The following is an 8,143-nucleotide window of genomic DNA, read 5'->3' on the forward strand; positions in this document are numbered from 1 at the left end:
TGGCCCTGCGCTGTAGGGTGGAAAAGTGCGGGGTAGACCTGAGAAGTTCTCACTGTCCTGTTTTGAGCCCTACGCATCTCCCATTGTTTGCTGTTGCTCATGACGCACTCTCCTTCTTCCTGGCAGGGAGCCAAGAGACCAGTGGAGCAGTCTCTCCTGCGTGCATTCTGGCAGGAGGCCCGTGGAGGGAGGGTGGCAACCAGGTCTGGGTCTGGGGCGGGTAGGTGGGTTGTGTGTTAATGCCATTCGAGAATGACCCGGGAGTGTATGGCGGAGTCATCACACATGCCTTGCCCAGCGCCAGCCTCTTGCACTTGCTCTCTCGGCTGTAGGGGTGCCACTCATGCCATCCCAGTGCTTAGCCCTGGGGGAAAGTGTTCCCTGGGCAAGCCTCTCCCTATGGAGTGGGTACAGCACAGAGTGCTGGTGAGATGAATCAATGTTATTTCCCCCCCCCCCATCTTACAGATGGGCACAGAGCTGGGGCAGTGAGCTTGGAACACCCTGCGCCTAGTGCCCAGCCATTCCTGCCCAGCTGGTGGAGAAAGGAGGTGGCTTTACAGACAGTAGGGGTGGATGCCACACACTGGACTGGTGCCCACCCCTATTTCCCCCATAGATCACTGAATCCCCGTACCACTTTGCCGTCCTGTTTGCAAACTGCTTTACCCAGGACCAGATTCTATTCTGCCGTCCATGATTGGCACAGTCCATCACTCTTGGTTTGTGCCAGCCAGTTTAGTTGAGGGTAAACATGGATAACCCGGAGCTGACCTGCATCTCGTTTGGAGGATATGCCGTTTAAGCTCTTCTCCTTTAAGGACCTGAGCGTTTGCTCACTTCTGCTGCCCTGGGAGAAGCTGATGCCGGCTGTGCACGGTCACTGGGTACATGGCAGCAAGTGCCAAAAATTTGTTGTAATGGCACTGCCTGTTTTCCACCCCCCATAGCATCTTCCCCTCAGCCCATTTCCAACCAGGGCGTCTCTGCACCCCCTTAGGTGTCCACCAGGCCCCTGCCTGGCTGGAAACAGCAAAAAGGCTAGTGGACCGCTTCCCCCCACCCCACACACACACTACAATGCTTAGGGCTGTGGGGGTCATTGATGGATGGGCACCCCAATGGGGCCTCTGACAAATGCAACCAGCTGGAGGTAAGTGTTGTCACTGGGGTACAGAGGGGAAAGGAAGCCCCAGAGAGAGGAAGTGACTGGCTCCAGTGAGTCAGGGGCAGAGCTGGGAACTGAGCCCAGCTCTCCTGGGTTCCAGCCCTGTGCCTTCACCACACCCGTCCTCCCAGAGCAACTAGTTTCAGCAGGGGTGACTGGTCTTGCCCGGCTGGGAAGGCCCCGGCCCTTATTCCTAATCCCCGGAACTATCCAGCCCCTGGTTGAACCGGGTTTCCTCGCCTGGGGTCGCCTCTCTGGCAATCGCTGCAAATCCAGGCTGAGTGACTCTGTCTAGAGGAATGAAAGAGGGGAAAACATTTCTGGAGCCAAGGCTGCTGGCTGGGCGAAAACTCCATTCCCACTGCATTCCCCAGATGGACGGTTTGCCCTGAAGGCATGAGCCGGGAGCGCTGGCAGAGCGGCACCGCAGCCCTGCCATCTCCTTCCTGGCAATTGCATTGTAATTATAGAGCACTTGGAAAATAACTTTTCCCCTGAGCTACGTGGGTCTGAGCCAAATCCCTCTGCTGCTCAGCCCCGATCATTTCCCATCTCCACCTCCTCTGAAAACACCCGACCCTCTTTACAGGGCCCTGCTTGGGTAAGGAAAGCTTGGTAGGAGTGGTCGGATATCCCACTTTCCAGAATTGGGGGTGGGGGGAGGAACTGAGGTACAAAGAAGAGGAAGTGATTGGTCCCCAATCCAGTGGCGGAGCTGGAAATGCAGCCGGTGTCCTTCCCCACTGCACTCAGCCGAGACGCCACCCCCTGCTTTTCCAGCTGCGGGCTGTCCTTTACCATAGCAGCCTCCTTGAAGGCTGAGGGGGCGGTTTGGCTCATGGCTGAAGGTTAAATGGGATTATAAAACCCAGCTGGTACTTTCCCATGGTCATCAACCACTTCCCTCCCCCTTGGAGAAATAATGGGTAACTCATGAGGGTCTTGCACTTTGTTATCCCCCCGCACCAGTGTGGGAGGGGGGAGCGCTTTGCACAGGTGTACTGACTGCACAAGGTGCAGGCTGATGGAGAACTGGGCCCGGAGAACCAGGCCCAATGGCTGTAGCAGTTAAGTCCTGCTATGAACATTCCTCCCAGTGGTTCCAGGAGCCGCGGGACTGGCCTGCTTTGATCCCCAAGATCTTTTCTGGTAGACACACAACATTTCCTGCATTCAGGGCCTGAGCCCCCTGTGTGAAAGGGCCCCCAATCTGAGTGGCATTCACTCCCGGAGTCGCTGCACCACTCGGGTTTGGCCCATCTTAGGAGGGGAGTGGCCTGGCTTCAAGACTAAGCTTGATACATTTATGGAGGGGATGGTATGATGGGATAGCCTAATTTTGGCAATTAATTGATCTTTGACTATTAGCGGTAAATTTGCCCAATGGCCTGTGATGGGATGTTAGATGGGGTGGGATCTGAGTTACTACAGAGAATTCTTTCCTGGGTGTCTGACTGGTGAGTCTTGCCCACATGCACAGGGTTCAGCTCATTCTCATATTTGGGGTCGGGCAGGAATTTTTCTCCAGGGCAGATTGGCAGAGGCCCTGGGGGGTTTTCGCCTTCCTCTGTAGCTTGGGGCATGGCTCACTTGCTGGAGGATTCTCTGCACCTTGAAGTCTTTAAACCACGAGTTGAGGACTTCAATAGCTCAGACATAGGTCAGGGGTTTGTTACGGGAGTGGGTGGGTGAGATTCTGTGGCCTGCATTGTGCAGGAGGTCAGACTAGACAATATAATGGTCCCTTCTGACCTTAAAGTCTATGAGTGGGGCTGCGCCTTGTTTGAGCCGTGCGAAAGGCTGGGCCATATGGAATAGGGCTGCTCTCCCGGGAGCCACGTAGCCTTTTCTGCTGTAGCCACAGAACCTCACCTACTCCAAGCCGATCTTTGCGAGAGAAAGCCAGAGTCAGGGCGCTGCTCTGCAGGGCAGGGACTGTCTGGCTTTTGGTTCTGGTTGTACAGTGCCTCATGCGTGGCCCATGTCTGGGATGCTAGGCAGTGGTGGAGCTAATAGGGGAGTAGAGGAGACAATTGGGCCCCCCTTCGTGGCCTATAGGTGTGTATGTGGCACCTTTTTGCATGGGGCCACAGAGTGAGCGCACCCCATGCTCTCCAGCCAGCGGTGGCACCTACCCAGCGGGGCAGGGCCTGGCTCCCTGCTCCAGACATTGCAACCTGGTGCACGGGGCAAAGTGGTGCCGCGTCCCTGTGCATCAGGCCTCGATGCCATTCACTCAGGTTTGGCCCGGCTGCCCCCTCTGTCATGGTGGAGGCATGGCCAAAGCTGAACGGTGCTATGACCCTGGCATCAGGTCACAACCCCCGGAGCAGGGAGCTGCCAGGGGAGAGCAGGGTGGGGTCACTCGCCAGCCTTGCCCCACCCCCCAGGGCCAGGATTAAGGTTGCGGTGCCGGGGTGGGCGAGGATGGTCTGTGCCTTCTAGGCCATTGGCCTCCTGTTTGCAAACTACCACGGCTGTGAGGCGTGATGCTAATACGCCTAATAAATCACATGTGGAGGCACAAACCCCCATGGGCACGTTAGTGACTAGCCCAGAGGGTGTCCTTACTCCTCCCTTCAGATTTTAAAACCTTTGAAATCAGCCAGGTTCCACCGGGCCAGAGTAAACCCCCAGCCCGAGGGTGCGCCACGGCATGCAGGGGCACAAGTGAGTCTGGATTTACACCAGTGTAACTGACATCAGTGCCTGGGTTTTGTACCCTGTGCACAGTGATGGTAACAGGGAAACGTCCTGTTTGGTTTATCGGCTCCAATAATAACCAGCTGAATAGTGATCACTGGAAACATTTGGTCCTTCCAGGCAAGCATTTTGTTGTGATTGATCATCGTTTTATTATTGTCTGCTTTAGCGCTTGGCCACCCAGCGGGTTAATCCAGATTCACGACTGTGCTTTAATTTCACACCCTACCTTAATCTGAATTAACTGCCAAGTGTAGACAAGCTCTTAGGAGCACCTAGAGGCGCCTGCTAAGTTCAGGGCTCCATTGTGAGGGCTTGTCTGTGCAGCACCCAGCACAATCTAATTAGGCCAGGTGGACAAAATGGGAGGAGGGGAAGTGACTTGTCTAAGGTCACCCAGCAAGTGAGTGGCAGAGTCTTCTGTGCCATAACCACTGGGCCACCCCTCGTCTCTTGTTTTCTCTCTCTCGCACTCTTGATTTTCCGGGCCCAGTCCTACAAGCTAGGGCAGGCAGTCAAGGTCACTCGGGGCTCTCAGGTTTGTCAGGATCAGCCCCTACATCATCTTCTAGCCAGAGACTTCGGCTGCTTCTCCCAGGTCCTGATTCTCCACCTGCCCTGCTCCCGGAGGCGTCACTCATGCCTGTGCCACGTGTGCATCAAAGGCTCCCACCAGCCTGTGCGGAGAACGGGGCGAGGGGGTGAAATCCCAGCACCTCTGCCTGTGGTCGCGATTTGCACCCTCTTTACCCAGGTATCCGCGACTCCAGCAGGAGATAGGCACCGAGAATCCAACCTGTGGTGGCTGCTCTGTGCTTGGCTGAGTTCCACACTGTGAGATTTCGCTCCCCTCCCAGACAGGTCCAATGTGCCTGAACAAACCTTCGAACCAAGAACACATCTTCTGAGCACTTCATTTTGTCAGGCAGCTGTAGGTTTGCTTTGGAAAGACAGGAGCTATCCATCGCTGAGGATAGTATTACAGTGGCCTTTCTGTAGCGCTCTCCACGTGCTGTTAATAATCCTGTAGCGTCCTTCATCCAAGGATCTCAAAGATCCCTATAGCAGGAGCATGGCCCAGGGGATAGAGCAATTTGGATTTTATTCTCAGCTCTGGCAATGGCCTGCTCAGTGACCTTGGGCAAGTCCCTTCCTTGCTGTGTGCCTCAGTTTACCCATCCGTGCACAGGGGCTAATGATACTGACCTCCTTTGTAAAGTGCTTTTAAGATCTGATGTTGTAAGAGCTAGATATTATTATTAAAGTAAGTGTGACTGTGATACCACTTTCAGATCCCTTTGCACTGCCAGAGTAGTGTAAAGGAGAATCAGGTTATGTTTGATTGCAAACAGGAGTAAAGTAATTTGAGATCTACTGGTGAAAAGCTTGTGGTAAGAACTAGGGATGATTATTTTATTAATGCTGGCCAATCAGTTTAATTGCATGCATTGCAAACAATCCCAACGGTACTGTCTAGTTAGGCGAGACAGCATCACCATCACTGGTTTGCAACTGGGGAAATTGAGGCCTGGAGTTGGGGAAGTGACTGGCACCTGGATCCCATGCAGGGAGGCAGAGGAAGAACAGGGCATGCCTAGCTCCTAGTCTGGTAATGAGCCCACTGTATCATGCTACCATGATTCAGGTGAGAGAGCTGCTGTGACTAACTTCAGCCAGGCATAGGTGCAGGGTGAGGTTTGAATCCGGGGCAACTCCAGGGGTTTCCTCAAAACACAATACAGAGCGTAAGTCTGAACTTCTGGATCCACCACCTACTTGCTGTCACCAAGCTGCTCTGTGCCTCAATTTCCCCCAACTGTTAAACAGGGATAACCATTATAAACAAAGCTGAGCTGTACTTGGTGTGAAGAAGCAATTGACAGAGAGAAGTCTGGGATATTTTGAGGAATTAGTGGTGGGAAAAGGCTTGGGGTTAGAGCTCAGACTGGGGACTTGGGTTCTATTCCTGGCTCAGCCACCAACTTACTGAGTGACCGTGAAAGAGTCTCTTCCCTGTTCTGTGCCTCAGTTTCCTCACCTGTAACATGGAGGGTGATGATATTTGTGTGTTGTGTGTAATAGTTGCAGTCATGGACCAGGGCTCCATTATTGTGCTAGCCACAGTACAGACACAGAACCACCCGGGGACCATTCAGAGTGTGTTTCATAAGGCCCTGTCATGGGTGGATGTACAGCTCCTGGCACATTGGGGTCACCCGACGCAAATCATGGGAGGGGCATCTGGATTCCTATCCCTTTGCCTTGCCCTGCAGGCCAGCAATGCTGGAGCCTTTGGCTGTTGCTGGGCCACCTTGATTTCTCTAAAAAGAAAAGGAGTACTTGTGGCACCTTAGAGACTAACAAATTTAGCTGTAGCTCACGAAAGCTTATGCTCAAATAAATTTGTTAGTCTCTAAGGTGCCACAAGTACTCCTTTTCTTTTTGCGAATACAGACTAACACGGCTGCTACTCTGAAACTTGATTTCTCTGTGATCACTTCATCCAGCTGGGGTTAGTTACATTTAGACTTTCAGGAGACTGCGAGGAGCCAGTCCAGCCGGAAGCAATTTATTTATGAAATTCCTGAGGTGGGAGCAGGAAGCATGGGAAGGTTGTGGGGCTGCTGCCTGAGATAAGGAGCGCAGAGATATTTAGCAGGTGATAATGCAAACCACAGAGAAGAGGGGGGAATCTGGCCCCTGACCTGGAGCAGTCAGGTCGTGATTTCCATGACATTGGAGTGCCAGTTTGAGACCTGTTAAAGGGGCCAGATTGTCCGAAGTGCTGAGCATCACTAGCTCCTACTGATTTTGGTCAGGGTGCTGGGACCGCAGCACCCGGTGCATGGGGGCGGGAGGGCAATGGTTAGGGTGCTAGCCTTGGAACCCTGGTCTCTGAAGGTCATTCCCTGCTTTGCCACAGTCTCCATGTGTGACCCTGGGCAAATCCCTTAGATGCTCCGTGCCTCAGTTTCCCCACCCGAACCATGGGGATAATAGCCCTGCCCCACAGAGGGGTGGTGAGGCTAAATCCATTGAAGACTGAGTGCTCTGACACTGCAGTGAGTGGGGCCAGATAAGTATCTGAGAGAGAGAGAGCGGGCATCACGGCAAAAGGAGAACTAAAGTATTTAGACACCTCACAGAATTTGCAAACACCCCTCAGCTGGATGCCTAACTCCCTTAGACTATCAAAGGGAGTTGGGCACTTTGTAAATCCACTCGGCACCTTAGTACCCAATTGCTGTCATTCATTCTGATGCTGTGCACTTAGAGAGGACACCGGAGAAGCTGGAGGCAGGCAGAGAAGAAGGGAGGCTGGGGGGGGGGGCGGGGTTTGCAGGACAAACCTGCTCCACACTCACCCTGCAGCAGCAGCTCTTGTCCTGGGGAACTGGGCCCAGCTCCCTGCTCTGGCCATTATGACCTGGCACGGGGAGGGTCACAGCCACACTTAGGTTTGGCTTGGCTGCCCCTCCATGACAGAGGTCACCAGGTCACAACTCCACTTGATTTGGGGGCCCTCTCAAAGGGGGGGCGGGGGTGGAGCGAAGGCCCCCACCCACTAGGTGTCCCAGGCAGTTAGTGATGAGAAAAGTCTTGTGGCTAGAGCACTGGATTGAGATTCAGGAGTCCTGGGCTCTGTTCCCAGCTCTGCCACTGCTCTGTGCCTCAGTTTCCCCACCTGCATAATGGGGAATGATGGTCTTTATTTCTCTTGTAGTAGCCCCGTCAGAGCCTTGGTCATGGCCCAGGACCCACTACTGTGCCAGGCACTGAACAAACGCAGAAACCCAACGGGCTCATTTAACTCCTCTTTCCTAAGGCCCTGCCTCTTCCTATAGATTCCAATCCATCGTTGGGTGCCTTTGTGGAAGGGATGTTTGGATAAAACACGAGTGACTGGGCTCAGTACAGGGTGGGTGGGGGAACTCTCTGGTTTCTGCTGTGCAGCAGTCAGACCAGATGATCTAATGGCCATAAACTCTATGAAGGGGCCTCAGTTGAAGATTGTAAGCTCTTTGGGGTCATGGGACTGTCATTTTGTTCTGTGTCTGTCCAGCACCTCGCACCATGGGGTCCTGGGGCCGTCACTGGGTCTGGCAGGTGGTATCATAATGCACAGAAAAAGTGATGCTGTCTCAGGAATCAGAGTAGCAGCCGTGTTAGTCTGTATTCGCAAAAAGAAAAGGAGGACTTGTGGCACCTTAGAGACTAATGCTCAGATAAATTTGTTAGTCTCTAAGGTGCCACAAATCCTCCTTTTCTTTT

This window comes from Dermochelys coriacea, chromosome 24, assembly GCF_009764565.3.
Source record: "Dermochelys coriacea isolate rDerCor1 chromosome 24, rDerCor1.pri.v4, whole genome shotgun sequence".
NCBI lineage: Eukaryota > Metazoa > Chordata > Testudines > Dermochelyidae > Dermochelys > Dermochelys coriacea.